The sequence below is a fragment of the Orycteropus afer genome, unplaced genomic scaffold (assembly GCF_000298275.1).
Source record: "Orycteropus afer afer isolate SDZICR_OR568_19922 unplaced genomic scaffold, OryAfe1.0 scaffold00150, whole genome shotgun sequence".
In the NCBI taxonomy this organism is placed as follows: Eukaryota; Metazoa; Chordata; class Mammalia; order Tubulidentata; family Orycteropodidae; genus Orycteropus; species Orycteropus afer.
In genome coordinates, this window is record NW_006921737.1 from 1,439,978 (window position 1) to 1,456,380 (window position 16,403).

Sequence of the window (16,403 nt, forward strand, 5' to 3'; positions counted from 1 at the left end):
TTGTGGGAATTACAGTCAATGTCATGAAACAAAATGTGTATGAACTGCTGTATGGAAAATGAATTTGCTCTGTAAACTTTCACCCAAATCACAATAAAAATTTTTCAGAAAGAAAGAAAGATAGAAATCTCAGTCTGAAATCATTGGCAAAAAAAAAAAAAAGAGCTCTGGTAGCATAGTGCCTAAGGCATTTGACTGCTAACCAGAAGGCTGGTGGTTCAGACCCACCAGCCACTCCTTGGAAGGAAGGTTGGGCGATCTACTTTGCTAGTGATACCGCCTTGGAAACCCAAGGAGGGTCACTATGAGTCGGGTCCGACTCCATGGCACATAACAACAACAACAACAGGTATTGATAGGACACCAATTGAGATGTTTCAACAAATGGATGTAATGCTGGAAGTGCTTACTCATTTATGCCAAGAAATTTGGAAGAGAGCTACCTGGCTACTGACTGGAAGAGATCCATATTTGTGCCCATTCCAAAGAAAAGTGATCTAACAGAATTCAGTAATTATCAAACAGTATCATTAATATCACATGCAAATAAAATTTTGCTGAAGATAATTCAAAAATTACTGCAGCAGTATATTGACAGGGAACCGCCAGAAATTTAAGCTTGATTCAGAAGAGGGAGTGGAATGAGAGATATCATTACTGATGTCAGATGGATGTTGGGTGAAAGCAGAAAATACTAGAAAGATGTTTACCTGTATTTTATCGATTATGCAAAAGCATTCAACTATGTTGATCATAACAAATTATGGATAACATTGTGAAGAATAGGAATTCCAGAACACTTCATTGTACTCGTGAGGAGCTTGTGTATAGGCCAATAGGCAGTCATTTAAACAGAACAAAGGGATACTGCATGGTTTAAAATCAGGAAAGGTGTGTGTCAGGGTTGTCTCCTTTTACCATGTTTATGCAATTTGTATGCTGAGCAACTAATCCAAGAAGCTGAATGTTCTAGTTACCTAGTGCTGCTCTGACAAGAATATACCACAAATGGGATGACCTTCACAAACAGGAGTTAATTCTCTTACATTTTGGAGGCTTTAAGTCCAAGTTCAAAGTGACAGGCTCCAGGGGCTGGATGAAAGCCCCTCAGCCTTGGGCTTCAACTTTGCCTCCAGCTCCTGGCCCACTGAAGCTAGAGGCTCTTCTTCACTCAGACGGCTGCTGGCTGCTGAGGCTGCCAAGCCCACGGTTAACAAGTAAAAAGGCACAGTCCCAATGTTGTCAAACCACATGGCAGGCCATTAATCAAGCTGGTTGTAAGTCCGCAGGTCGACAGAGCTGCTGAACAATGACACAGCTACATGCAGGGTCCAAGCATGCCATAAGCTAGAGACTATTCCCAAAGCTACTGCTTATATATGGGAAGCAGACCATACCCAAAGGCAGTTACTCAGATGCTTGTGGTATATCCCACCATGGAGTTGATTACCTCTCTCATCATGGGGGATACTACATCCAGCTGCCCAGCCACTCAACCAGGCCTGGACAGGTTGACACAAAAACAACCACCACACTGAACTATTTGAAGAAGAACACAGCATCAAGATGTGAGGAAGACTCAATAACAACATGCAATATGCAGATGACACAACTTTGCCTGCTGAAAGTGAAGATTGAAGACTTGAAGCAAGTATGGATGAAGATCAAAGACTACAGCCTTCAATATGGATTACACCTCAACATAAAGAAAACAAAAATCCATAACTGGACCAATAAGTACCATCGTGATAAATGGAGAAAAGATTGAAGTTGTCAAGGATTTCCTTTTACTTGCATCCATAATCAATGCCTGTGAAGTAGTATCCAAGAAATCAAATGACATATTACATTGGGCAAATCTGATTCAAAAGACCTTTTAAAGAGCAAAGATGTCACTTTGAAGACTAAGGTGTGCTTGACTCAAGCTATGGTATTTTCAATTGCCTCGTATGCATGTGAAAGGTGGACAATGAATAAGGAACACCGAAGAAGAGTTGATGCTTTTGAATTGTGGTGCTGATGAAGAATACTGAAAATACCATAGAATGCCAGAAGAATGAACAAATTTGTCCTGGAAGAAGTGCAGCTGGAATGCTCCTTAGAAGCAGGAATGGCCAGAATTCTTCTCACCTATTTTGGTCATGTTGTCAGAGAAGAATATCATGCTTGGTAAAGTAGAGGGTCAGGTAAGAAGGAGAAGACCTCTGATGAGATGGATTGACACAGTGGCTGCAATGGTGGGCTCAGGCATAGCAAGGATTGTGAGGATGGTGCAGGACCCAGCAGTATTTCATTCTGTTGTACATAGGATCACTATGAGTGACAGCCGAATTGACAGCACCTAACAACAACAACAATATATGCCTGTGAGAGCTGGACAATGAATAAAGAAGACCACAGAAAAACTGATGTCTTTGAATTACGGTGTTGGAGAATAATAGTGAATGTACCATGGACTGCCAGAAGAATGAATAAATCTATCTTGGAATCAGTATAGCCAGAATGCTCCTTAGAAGTGAGAATGGTGACTCATCTCAAGGTGAGGACTGGGTGAGAGTAGAGGTAGTCTGAGGAGGGCCTGGCATAGTTCAGGTGCAATAATTCACAGTGCTTCTTTGTTTCCAACTTTTGTATTCCAATCACCAGTAATCATCAGTATATGTTGACCATATGTTTGGTCAATTTCAGACTGCAGAAGTTGGTAAAATTCTTCAGTTTCTTCATCTTTGGTTTAGTAGTTGATGTTTAAATTTGAATAATAGTAGAATTAACTCATCTTCCTTGTAGATATATGTATATTATCCAATCACTGACAGCATTGCACTTCAGGATGGATCTTGAAATGAATGTTCCTTTTGATGATGAATATGATGCCATTCCAGTTCATTTTGTCATTCTTGTCGTAGTAGACCTTATTACTGTCTGATTCAAAATGGCCAGTACCAGTCCATTTCAGCTCACTAATACCCAAGATATTGATCTTTATGTGCTCCATTTCATTTTTTACAAGTTCCAGTTTTCCTAGATTCGTAATTTGTACATTCCATGTTGTGATTATTAATGGATATTTGCAGCTATTTCTTCTCATTTTGAGTCATGCCAGAATGACTCATTTTGAGTCATTTGCCTTCAGCAAATGAAGGTCCCAAAAGCTTTATTTCATCCATGTCATTAAGTTCTACACTACTTTGAGGAGGCATCTCTTCCCCAGTTGTATTTTGAGTGTCTTCCACCCTAAAGGGCTCATCTTCAGGCACTATGTCAGATGGTATTTCACTGGTATTCATAAGGTTTTCAAAGGCCAATTTTTTCAGAAGTGTGTGGTCCCATTCTTCTTCCTAGTCTGTCTTGGTCTGGAAGCTTTGCTGAAACCTGTCCACCATGGGTGACCCTGCTGGTATTTGAAATACCAGTGGTATAGCTTCCAGCATCACACATAAGCCACTACAGTATGACAAACAACCAGATGAGTGGTTGCTTGGGGGGGGGGGAGGTGGAATCATGCAAATAATCTGTTTGAAACCCTAATGTAAGAGTTGGTCAGTTTTGCCATTCTGCTAGGCTTAGAATGAGCCACTTCAGAAGCAGAAAAGGGGAATTTCGCTGCCATCAAGAAAGAATAGCCAGGAATGGATCGTGTCCTTAGAACCAAGATCCGTACATTGAGACAACAGAGAGACTGCAGCAGCAGAGCCAGCAAAACCAAGAGATCAGCATGAAATGGAGTGCGGGCTTCCTTGGCCATGGGGTGAGAAAGCTGAGTGCCTTTGGGCAGGAGGCTTGCTGGTAGAGTGGCGTGCCTTTTTGAGAGTCTAGGTGTAGAGCTAAAAGAGCTTTGTAACAATGCCCCGAGCAGAGCAGCAGCTGATACCAAAGAGAAGTATGCTCTAGCATAGCTAAAAAGAAGCTGTTCTGATTGAAGAAGTGTACCCTGGCTTTTTTCTGATCCTGAATTGTCACCTGCTGCTTCCCTAATAAACCCTATAATCATGAGTTCTGTGTGGCCTTTGCAACAAATTATTGAACCCAATAGAGAAATAGAGAGTGCCATGGGAGAGATAGTTGGTGTCAGAATTGGTAAAGAGGTTGGGGAGTGGCAGCATTTCTGACTTCACCTCATAGGAATCAGTCTTGGGCTGTTGTTGATAGTGATGTTCTGGATTCTTTCTCCTCCTTGTGAAGTTAGAAGAGGTCAGACGTTGCCCCACACCCTTTTTGCCTTATTGTAGAGGTCACTTCATTATAATAATTTCAGTACTCTATGATTAGATTCAAGAGATACTCAGGTCTCTTGATTTGATCAGAATACACCAGTTTCCAAAGTTGTATTGATCCAAAGTCAAGCAAGGTGACTTAAACCACAATAGTAATGTCTCTTTGAGAGGGTTTGTTTTAATATTTAGTCTCTACTAAAAGGCTATTTTTGCTCATTATTGCTTTTCTTCCCCATGAAAGAGAAAAGTAGAGTTAATGCTCTGAAGACAGACATTAGAAGTTTAAGCAGTGATTTATTTTGATAGTTTTTAAACTTCATTTTGCATCCATATCAGAAAACTGAATAATATCATTTTTCCCCTGCAAATGTCTGCTAAGGGACTTGTGGAGAAGTCAGAAATGGTGAATATTTGGAAGCTTTTTTTTTTTTTCTGCCACAATGGCATTTTTAGGACAACCACCATCACCAAAAGTAAGATAAGTGAAATACAACTAAAGGAGCAGGTGTATTCTGTTTATTTCCTCTGTAACAAGCACATGATTTTTTAAAACAAAAATATATACATAAAAGCTAAAATGGATAGATTTAAAAATAAAAGATCATTTCAGCTAGGGCAATTTGAGAAACAAATATTGCATTATTTGGTCAACTCATTGTCCCTCCTTTGGTTTATTCAGAGATGAAAAAAGAAAATCAACACAATTTTTGCACCTTATCAATTCTCAGACAATTTATCATTTTGTAATCAATTAGAGCAGAGGATAAACCAAAACTAAACTCACTGTTGTCAAGTCGGTCCCAACTCATAGCAACCCCTCCTTGGGTTTCTGAGGCAGTATCTCTATGGAAGTAGATTGCACAGTCTTCCTTCCAAGGAGTGACTGGTGGGTTTGAACCGCCAGCTTTCTGCTTAACAGTCAGATGCCTTAGGCACTATGCCATATGCCTTTTAAAAAAATGTAAAAGATGATCTTGCTTTAAAAGGGGTTTGAAGGCTGCTTGCAACTAAATTCTATAAATCTAGGTTGGATGGAGCTGTATACTCAAATGCCCACACAGACTGTACAGGAAAAACAACTGAGTAAGCTTGACTAATGTCTCATGACTCATTGCATTCTCAGATGAGGGCATTGGTGGTTCAGTGGTCAAATTCTTGCCTTCCATTCAGGAGACCAGGTTTGATTCTGGCCAGAGCATCTCATGTGCAGCCACCACTCATCTGTCAGTGAAAGCTAGCATGTTGCTATAATGCTGAACAAGTTTCAGAAGAGCTTCCAGACTAAGATAGACTAGGAAGAAAACCCTGGAGATCTACTACTGAAATCAGCCAGTGAAAAACCTATGGATCCCAATGTCTGATCCACAATCAATCATGGAGATGACACAGGAATGGGCAACATTTCATTCAGCCGTGCATGGGATTACCATGAGTTAAGGACCAACTCAATAAGAGTTAACAACAACAAAGAGGAAGTCACTTTTCAGCTTCAGCTAGCATTTTTTGCCAAGGAGCCATAAACCTATGTTTTTAAGTTAAGTTTTCCAATTCTTAAATATTGAGATATAATTCAGTAGTATGTTGGACAAACAAAATGGGTTTTGTGGGTAAAGTTTGGTTCTCAGGTTGAAAGTCTGACAACTTTTATCAGCTTGTTGTTGTTAGGCTATTGCTGATTGGCTGTCAGAAGCATGACCCAATCTCTAATTGGCTGGGTTTCAGAAATGTGGGATTCACTGATTGATTGACTTTCAGAAGCATCCATTCTGGTATGAGGCTAGCATTGATGGAGTGGGACAAATTTAAAGGTGTAGTGTTGCTTTGTTGTTACTGTGGCTAAAGAACAATTAGTCTTTTCCTAAGAAAACTGGAATTTTTAATTCTCCAGTCTGTGTAAGCAGTTAATGTGCTTGCTGCTAACCAAAAGGTTGGAGGTTGGAGTTCACCCAGAAGTGCTCAGAAGAAAGACCTGGCAATCTACTTCTGAAAAATCAGTCCTTGCAAACCCTGTGGAGCACAGTTCTACCCTGACACACATGGAGTCACCATGAATCAGGATGAGGGGACAACTTTAGGTTAGTTGGGGAAAAAATCTGAATCAAAGAATCAAATTCCCAAATTCCCAGCACCATATTTAAAGCAATAGGTGCACACACCAGAATCCCTCCAGAAGAGGATGATATGGGTTAGAAGACTAGAAACCTTGGTGCTAGATAAGGGTGTTAGAAATGTAGGGGCAACTACTCTGGAACAGAAAAGACCAGGGTGGACATGATCACTGACTTCAAAGCCAGTCACTACCATAATGCATGCTTGGCTTTTCTTCTAACAATGGGCAGTGTCCAGCTTTGAAATAGAGGTGTTACTAAAGAGACAAGCCAGTTGCTATTGAGTCAACCGTGACTCATGACAACCTTGTGTGTGTCAGAATAGAACTGTGCTCCATTGGGTTTTCGATAGCTGTGACCTTTTGGAAGTAGATCACTAGACCTTTCCTCTTTGGCTCCTCTGGGTGGACTTGAATCAACAACCTTTCAGTTAGCAGCCAAACACATTAACTCTATGCACCACCCACACTAAATGAAATCGATTGCTGTTGCATCGATTCTGACTCATAGCAATCCTTAGGACAGAGTGGAACTGCCCTGTGGCGTTTCCAAAGCTGTAAATCTTTATAGAAACAGACAGCCACATATTCCTCCCATAGAGCAGCTGGTGAGTTTGAACCACTGACTTTCTGGTTAGCTGCTGAGTGTTTAACCACTGCGTCACTATTAATGAGAGAGAGAGAGAGAGACCTCTATGTTCATAAAGACATTTGTGGCTATGTGACAGGGGCAGACAAGCTAGTTTGGAGGGGTTTGGGGTCAAATAGACCTATGAATGAATTCTAGCTGGGCCAAATTTGCCATCTGTGTGATTTGGGACAAGTTATTTAAACCCTTTGAACTTGACTTTTTCACTTATAAGATGAGAAAAATAACAGTTTGGTCTCCATACTCATCCTATGAGATCTAGGCATAGTGTCGTAAGTCATAATTCTGAAGACTTGAAGTGTTCTTTGCTCCTTTGTGAGATCAGTGAATATTATTGAAAGCCAGCAATGTGTTAGGTGCTATGCACTCTAGGGGATTACAAAGATACAAAGATATCTGGAGGGGAAGACAGAGAGACAAGGGGGGAGGCACTGGACTTGACACTCAGAGATGGAGATGGGGGCATTTGCCAGAAAAATAGAACACAAAAAATGTATGTAAGCAAACCATGTAAGAAATAAACAGATATGTTTGCAAATGTTTGCAAATGAATAATAACAAGAAGAAAAGAAAAAAAGGAGAAAAAAAAGAGAGAAAGAGAAAGCAAGCCATGTACACAAAATTGTTAATGTTTGGAATGTTTCTCTTTTCATTTTCCAACTTTTATGCAATATTAATGTAACCACGTAAAGAAATTTTGTTCTCTGCTGCTAAAGAGAACATAACAAAGAAGAGAAAAAAATGAGGAGGGATGAGGGGACAACTGACATTTGGGCTGTATTAAATTTAAAAATAGCTTTATTTTTCAGTAATATAGAGAAACCCATATTTGGTGACATGAGTAGATTTTCAGGATAAATTTAGCATGCTACAATCTGCAAATAACTTATAATCCGTTAGTTGCATCAGTATTTTTGTAACCAGTAAGTGCTGCTGATTTATTTCTGCTTTTAAAGAAAACCATTTAGAAAAATGTCATTTCTAGCCATTGAAACAAGCTTGAGAATTTTTAGATGCATAAAAAGCTATTTTCTGAGGGTGGTTAGATTCTAAATGTAACCATCGTGTAAAAATATAGAATGCCATCCCAAGTCACAAAATAAAAGCTAATATGTCCAAGACCACATTCAAATGAAGCTTTTAATAAATATTTTGGTAAAGGAAAAATTTACTTATTGGCTCAGCAGAGATTGCTTGAATACAGTGGTTGGCCATACTGAATGCTGGGGATACCCATGGTAACCATTATCAGACTTTACCTCCTCTTTCTCTAGGGAGAGGAGCTCTGGTAGCACTGTGGTTAAAGCACTGAGCAGCTAACCAAAAGTTTGGTGGCTCAAAGTCACCAGCCGCTCCATAGGAGAGAGATGAGGCAGCCTACTTCCATACAGATTTACAGCCTTGGAAACCCTATGAGACAGTTCTACTCTGTCCTATAAGGTCTCTGTGAGTCAGAATTGACTCAATGGTAGTGCATTTGGATGTTTGGTCTCTGGGGAGATTTAAGCAGAGTTCATTGTCACCAGGTCAGGGAAGTTGTAGAAGGCATTCCTGTGAATAAGGATGGGAAAGATGAGAGCTTGAATTGTGTTGACTACTGAGCTCCTATGTTCTGGTGACATAACCAGCAGACTTTCACCAATTTCATGTCTTGGCTTTGTTTCCAGCCACATTAGAAAGAAGCATGTATTTCTTGAATTATTTTATTCTTACACTTGAATTTCTTTTTAGAGCCATAACAGAGGAGTGGAAGGCATTCTGTACATGTAGCATGGTCAAGGTCAAGCATTTGGTCTTTCAGTAGCATGGTAGGACTGAGATGTCATCATAACTTGGTTTTCCAAAGTTCTCTGTTTTCCTTTTATACCTTGATGGAACAATGAATTGTGTTCCACATCCCTTGATATTTATGGTAGCTGGAGCCCCTGTGAATGGTTAAAGCACTCACTGCTAATTGAAAGGTTTGTACTTTCAGTTCACCCAGAGGTCCCTCAGAAGAAAAGCCTGGTGATCTACTTCCAAAAATTCAGCCATTGAAAACCCTATGGGACACAGTTCTACTCTGACACATATGGAGTCACCAAGAGTCAGAATCAATGTGACATAACTGGTTGGTGGGTAGCCTTCTGGGAATGATGTCAAACCATCCCTACTTGGGGGCTTAGAGATATACAGGAATGGGCAGGAAACCAATAGACATCTAATTGCAAGGGGAATGAATGTTTGAGAACATGGAAGGAAATCCACCATGGGGAAAAGGGATACAGACATTGTGAAACTGACTCAGTAACAAGGGTGAAGATTGAAGGGAACCAGTCATAGCATCTGGTGGTGACTTGTGTGGCATAAATGGTTAAGCACCTGGCTACAAGCCAAAAGGTTGGCAGTTTGAACTGACCCAGAGGTGCCTCAGAAGAAAGGCCAGGTGATCTGATTCTGAAAGGTCATGGCCATGAAGAACCTATGGAACACAATTCTACTCTATACACATGGAGTCACCATAAGTCAGAATTAACTCAATGGCAAGTGGTTTGATTTTTGAACCTGTCTGAGCCCAGCCACCTTGGAAATGTATATGTGACATGAGGAAGAAGAGACTGAGCATGTCTAACTTTTGGGGGTTCAAGCAGCTCTAACAGAGTGCCACACGAGGTAGGAGACATGTGAGCACTGACACTTAGGAGAGGCAGTAGCAAGAACATTGGGCTGAGCATCTGGGTGTGGTTTGCAGCCATGGGACTAGAGATGAGTGGCCTGGATGAGTAGTGACAGTGGCAGAGCCAGAGCATAGTGCCAAGCACCAGGGGCTGGGAGCTGAGTTGTAAGCATTGGAGTTTGAATTTGCCTTCTCCCATTTCTAGTGAGGTAGAGCATCTTCTGAAGTTAGTTATCCCACTTTTCTGTAAACTACATCTTCATATCCTTTGCTTATTTTTCACTACAGAGCTTGTCTTTTGTTGGTATTTAAGGTGATCCAATCTTGTGCATGGGGACCAACTCGATGGAAGCTAACAACAAGAATTCTTTTATAAATTCTGAGGGCTAATCCATTGTCAGTCAAATCTGCTGCTGTATCTTCTAGTCTCTCTCTTTTTCAATAGTGTCTGTCATGTTGTTGTTGTTAAGTGCCGTCGAATCGATTCATAGTGACCCTCTAGGACACAGTAGAACTGCTCCGTGGGATTTTCTAGGCTGCTGTCTTTACTGGGAAGAGACTGCCAGGTCTTTCCCACCCCACCCCCACAGAGCCGCTGGATGGGTTCAAACCACCGAGTGCATAACCATTTTGCTACCAGAGATCCTTGTCTTTGGTCATACAGAAGGTTTTCATTTTAATATTGTCAGTTTTATTAGTCTTTCACATTATGGTTTGGATGTCTTTTTATGTCTGATTTAAGACATATTCCTAGCCCTATGGTCATAAATACTTTCTCTCATACTTTCTCCTAGAAATATGAATTCCTTAGCTATTGTTACTCACTACAGTTTTGAGATTCATCTCTGGTGATGTGTGCAACTGTCATTCGTTCATTTTGACTGATCCACCGTATTCCATTTTATGACTAGATCACAATCTACCTATCAGTTCTATTGATGGACATTTCATATGTTTTCATTTTTTGACTATTATAGTGCTGAAAGGAGCATTCCTATATTGTCTCTTGGGGCATATACAGAAGTTACTAAGCATAGAATTACTGAGTCCTAGGCTATGTGCATCTTAAACTTTATGAGTCAAGGAAAATTGTGTTCCAAATTGGTTGTAATCAAATCATACTCTCTCCAGAAATGTCAAAGCATTTATATCACTTCACATCTTTGCCAACACTTATCTTTTAGTATTTCCCTCCTTTTGCTTTCTTTAGGTTTGTTGTTTTCCTTTTTCAAATGTTTTGTGTTGGATGTTGTTGTTAGTTGCTGTCGAGTTGGCTCTGACTCACGGAGATCTTACATATAACACAACAAAATGGTGCCCTGTCCTGTGCCATCTTTGGTATGTTGAGTTAATTGTTGTGGCCATTGTGTTAATCTATGTCATTGAGGGTTTCCCTAGTTGACTCTGACCCACTACGTTACCAAACATCGTGTCCTTTTCTAGTGATTAGTCCTTCCTGGTAATGGGTCCAAAGCAAGTGAACCAAAGTCTCACCATCCTCATTTCTAAGGAGTATTCTGGTTCTGGTTATATTTCTTCTAAGACTGATTGGTTGGTTCTTCTGGCAGTCCATGGTATATTCAGTATTCTTCACCAAAAACACAGTTCAAATGGTTCAATTCTTCTGTCTTCCTTTTTCATTATCCAGTTTTCACATGCATATGAGGCGATTGAAAAGAACATGAATTGGGTCAGATGCACCTTAGTCATCAAAGCGACATCTTTGCCTTTTAAAATTTTAACAAGGTCTTTTTTGCAGCCCGTTTGCCCAGTGCAATATATCTTTCTTGACTGCTGCTTCTATGGATATTGATTGTTGATCCAAGTAGAACAAAATTGTTGTTGACAATTTTTTCTCTATTTATGATGTTATCTAATCTAGTTGTGAGGATTTTCATTTTCTTCTTTGTTGAGTAGTTTTCAGTCTTTTTTTTTTTTTTCTCCTATAAGCATTTAAGGCTATAACTGTTCCTTTGATGCTTCCGCTGTGTCCCCTAAGTTTTTTCAGGTGTGTGGTGTTTAGGTTTTTTTGTTTTTTTGCACAATCTTCAAATTATAGAAAATTTCAAGTAAAATACAAAAAGTTTGGTATGGAGTGTTAGAGACTAAGAGAGAAAAGATGGTGTCCTCCTAGAAGACAGGTAGTGGTAGTGGTGGGAGATTGGTTACGGGGAGGGGGGATCAAATGCATAAATACACTGGGAATGAGAGCCAGGTTCTCACTGCTGGAAAAGGGAGTTGCAAATAGGGAAAAGGAGATAATTAGCATGCACCTTTGGTATTGGGTTGGAATTGGAGGTATGGGGTTGAGGTCTGTGGATGCTGGCCTCAGGCATCCCAATACTGTAGATGCCCTTCTCACCTCATCTGACTTCAACACCCCACACCTGACTGCTTCTTTACACAGATGGTTTCTCTTCTGGCTCAGATTCTGACTCCCCAAGAGCCTCCCCTCTGCCAGGACAAGCTCCTCCTGCCGCTTGGGCTCCTTCTGTTCCAGCAGGTGTTCTGAATGGGCATCTATTTTGGTTACCCTATTCTGCTGCACCTCATGGCTTGTGACTGAATGGGTTGGGAAAGGAAGGGGGAAAGCATCATAAATTTTGATTTGTAACATTTGCATTGTCATTCCATTCTAAATATCTTTTAATTTCCAATTTTGATTTTTTTCTTTAACCCATTAGTTATTTAGAAGTTTGTCTTAAAATTTCCAAAGTGTATCATTATTTTTAGTTACCTTTTGGTTCTTGATTTCTATCTTAATTATATTTCATTTAGAATACATGGTTTATATAATATCAATCCTGGTATTTATTATGATTTGCTTGGTGACTTAATAGATAGTAAAATTTTTATACATGTTTTATAAGATTTTTTATTTAAATAATTTTATGGTGTTTTAGGTGAACATTTACATAGCAAATTAGGTTCCCACTTAACAATTTTTATATGAATTGTTCCATGATGTTGGTGACATTTTTCACAATGTGCCCCATATTCTCATTATTTCCATTCTGTTTATTCTGTTTCCATTGATCTAACTTCCCTGTATCTTTTTGCCTTCTCATCTTTGCTTTTGAGTAAATGTTAATGATTTTGGTCTCATATAGTTGATTGTTTCAGGGAACACATTACTCATGAGTGATATTGTTTATTTTGTAAACCAATCTACTATTTGGCTGAAAGGTGACTTCCAGGAGTGGCTTCTGTTCGAAGTTCAAAGGGTATCTTAAGGTGATAGTCTCAGTGGTTCCTCTAGTCTGTATTATTTCAGTAAGTCTGGCCTTTTTTAGGAATTTGAATTTTGTTGCACATTTTTCTCTCATCCTACCTAGGACCTTCTATTGTGTTCCTGATCAGAACTGGTTGGTAATGGTAGCCTGACATCATCTAGTTCTGGTCTCAGGCTAGAAGAGGCCATGATTTGTGTGGGGTATTAGTCCTGTGGACTAGTTGCTTCTTTGAGTCTTTGGCTTCCTTCATTCTCTTTTGCTCCAGATGAGTAGAGACCAATAGCTGTGTGTTATGGCCACATGTAAGCTTTTAAGACACCAAACAATACTCACCAAACTAGGATGTAGAGCATTATCTTTATGAACTGTGTTATGCCAATTGACAGAGTTGTCCCATGAGACTATGGTTCTAAGCCTTTAACCCCGTAAACCAATCCTGTAAGGTGTTTGGATATTTCTAGGAAGCCTCTGTAACTAAGCCTTCAATATGCTTTATTATATATATAAATATGAATGCAGCACACTCAAACATGTATATACGTATGCCTACAGATACACGTATACATGTACATACATGTACTCACATATGCCTTCCTATACACATATCAACTCACTGCCATTGAGTCGATTCCGACTCATAGCGATCCCCACTGGATTTCCAAGGCTGTAAATTTTTACAGAAGGAGACTGCCTTACTTTCTTTCATGGAACAGGTGGTGGGTTCAAACCACGGACATTTTGGTTAGCAGACAAATTCCTTAACCACTATACCACCAGAGCTCCTTGTTATACACATATATGCATATGTGTATACACACATACACACACACACACACACATATATACATATATACATACATATTATATATATATATATATATATATACACACACCTATGTAACCATATTCATATTATTCAGTTGTTATTACTGTTGCAAAAGTGTATACATTATAGCATTTACCAAAATCATCTCTTATCGTACTTCTTAGTGTCTTCATTTGCCTTGGTCATGTTGTGAAAACTTTACCCACATTTGGGTAAGGTCACCAAAAATAACGAGTGTCTACTATCTAGAAAGTGATTCCCTTTCCCCTCCCTTTCCATCCCTGGTAACCATCTGTGTGTATTCTTGTAATAAAACCATCTGTGTGTATTCTTTTAATAAAAGTGAGACCATACAATATTTGTCCTTTTGTGATTGACTTATTTCACTCAGCATAATATCCTCCAGATTCATCCCTGTTATAGACATTTCATGGATTCCTCATTATTGTTTATAGGTACATAGTATTCCATTGTATGTATGTACCACAATTTGTTTATACATTGATGAGCACTTAGGTTTTTCCCACCTTTTTGCTACTGAAAATAATGCTGCAATGAACATAGGTGTATATATGTCTACTTGTGTCTTTGCTCTTAAATCTCTTGGATATATACCTAGGAGTAGAATTGCTGGATCATAAGGTATTTCCATTTCTAGCTTTTTGAGGAACACCATACTGCTTTCCATAGCAGTTATACCATTTTACAATCCCATAAGCAGTGTGTAAGAGTTCCAATCTCCCCACAACATCTCCAGCATTTTTTTTTTTATCAGCACCATTTTTACAGGGGTATCTCATTGTAGTTTTGAGTTTCATCTCTCCAATGGCTAATGATTGCAAGCATCTTTCTTTCCATGTGTTCGTCAGCCTCCTGAATGTCTTCTTTTATGAAGTGTCTTCATGTCCTTCACCAATATCTTAATTGGATTGTTTATCTTTTTTGTTGTTGAGTTGTTGAAGTTTTCAATACATTTTAGAGTTTAGACCCTTATGAGATTGTTTCATGCATTCTTGAATAGTATTTCTCTAAGTGTTAGATAATTGGAGCTCTGGTGGAGTAATGGTTAACACATTCGGCTGCTAACCAAAAGGTTGGCGGTTCGAACCCACAGCTGTTCCACAGGAAAAAGATGAGGCTGTCTGCTTCCATAAAGATTTACAGCCTTAGAAACTCTATGGGCCAGTACTGCTCTGTTCTATAGGTCACTATGAGTCGGAACCAATTCAATGGCAGCGGGTTTGGGTTTTTAGTGTTAGATACAAAGTTCTTTACATAGGCATTGTGGTTAGTTGTTATCACATTGGCCCCAATTCATGGTGATGCCATGTACGAGAGAATGAAATGCTTCCCAGTCACTAAATAACAATATTCTATTGTTTTATAACAATTGTATGAAGCAATATTCTGGGTTTCACTGGCTAATATTTGGAGGTAGCTCATTGGGCTTTCCTCTTAGTCTTTCTTAGTCTGGAAGCTCTGCTGAAACCTGTCCATCATGGGTAACCCTGCTGGTATTTGAAATACCAGTGACATAGCTTCCAGCCTCACAGCAACACACAAGCCACTACAGTACAACAAACTGACAGATGGTGGTGGTACGTATCCATCAATTAAACTTAATTTGCATTTTCAAATATTCTGTGTTCTTACTAAATTTTTTTTCTGATTGACATATCAACTACTGACAGAGGTATAATAAAAATCTTCCATTATGATTCAGATTTCTAAATTTCTCGTTAATTCTATCACTTTTCATCTTAGGATTTTGGCTAATTTCTTGTGTGCATACAATTTTACAATTGTTATAGCTTACTGTTGAATTACAATGACTTCTTTTTTAGTTATGTAGTTCTTAGTATTCTCAAGAATGCTTTTTGTCTTAAACCTTAATGTAGCTATTGCGGCTCTTTTCTTTTCTATTTTCTTTTGTGGTTAGTGTTTCTCTTTCAGTCTTTAATTTTAAACCATTCTCTTTCTTTCAAGTTTTGACTGTTTCTCTTGTAAATACCACATATTATGGTTGCGGATTTATAAATTTCTCTTTATAATTCTATCACTTTTTGCTTGATCTACACATTTTTTAAATCACATCTGGCAAACTTTCTTTTAAATGCTGAGTTTAGACTTTTAACTTTTGTAATTACTGATATAGTTATTATTTTTTTTTAACATCTTATTGTATGCTTTCTATTTATCTTGGTTTTCTTAAGTATCTTTTGCTCTTTTTTCTGCCTTCTATTGCATAGTGCCTAAGGCATTTGACTGCTAACCAGAAGGCTGGTGGTTCAAACCCATCAGCCACTCTGTTGAAGAAAGACTAGGTAATCTACTTCCATAAAGATTTACCACCTCGGAAACCCAAACGGGGTCGCTATGAGTTGCAATTGACTCGATGGCAGTGAGTTTTGGTTTTCTTGCCTTGATCTAGTTTTGAATAATTGCCCTCTACAGTAAATGCTGATGATTACAATTTTACTTGATCATCAAGAAAACCCTGTGCCATTTATATTAACCCCCACTGCCATCGAGTTGTTTCAGACTCATAACAGCCCTTTAAGACAGAGTAGAAATGTACCATGGGGTTTCCAAGGCTGTAAATCTTTGTGGAAGCAGACTGCCTCATCTTTCTTCAGCAGAGTGCTGGTGGATTTGAACCACTGACCTTTTGGTTAGCAGCTGAATGCTTTAACCACTGTGCTACCAGACCTCCCTATT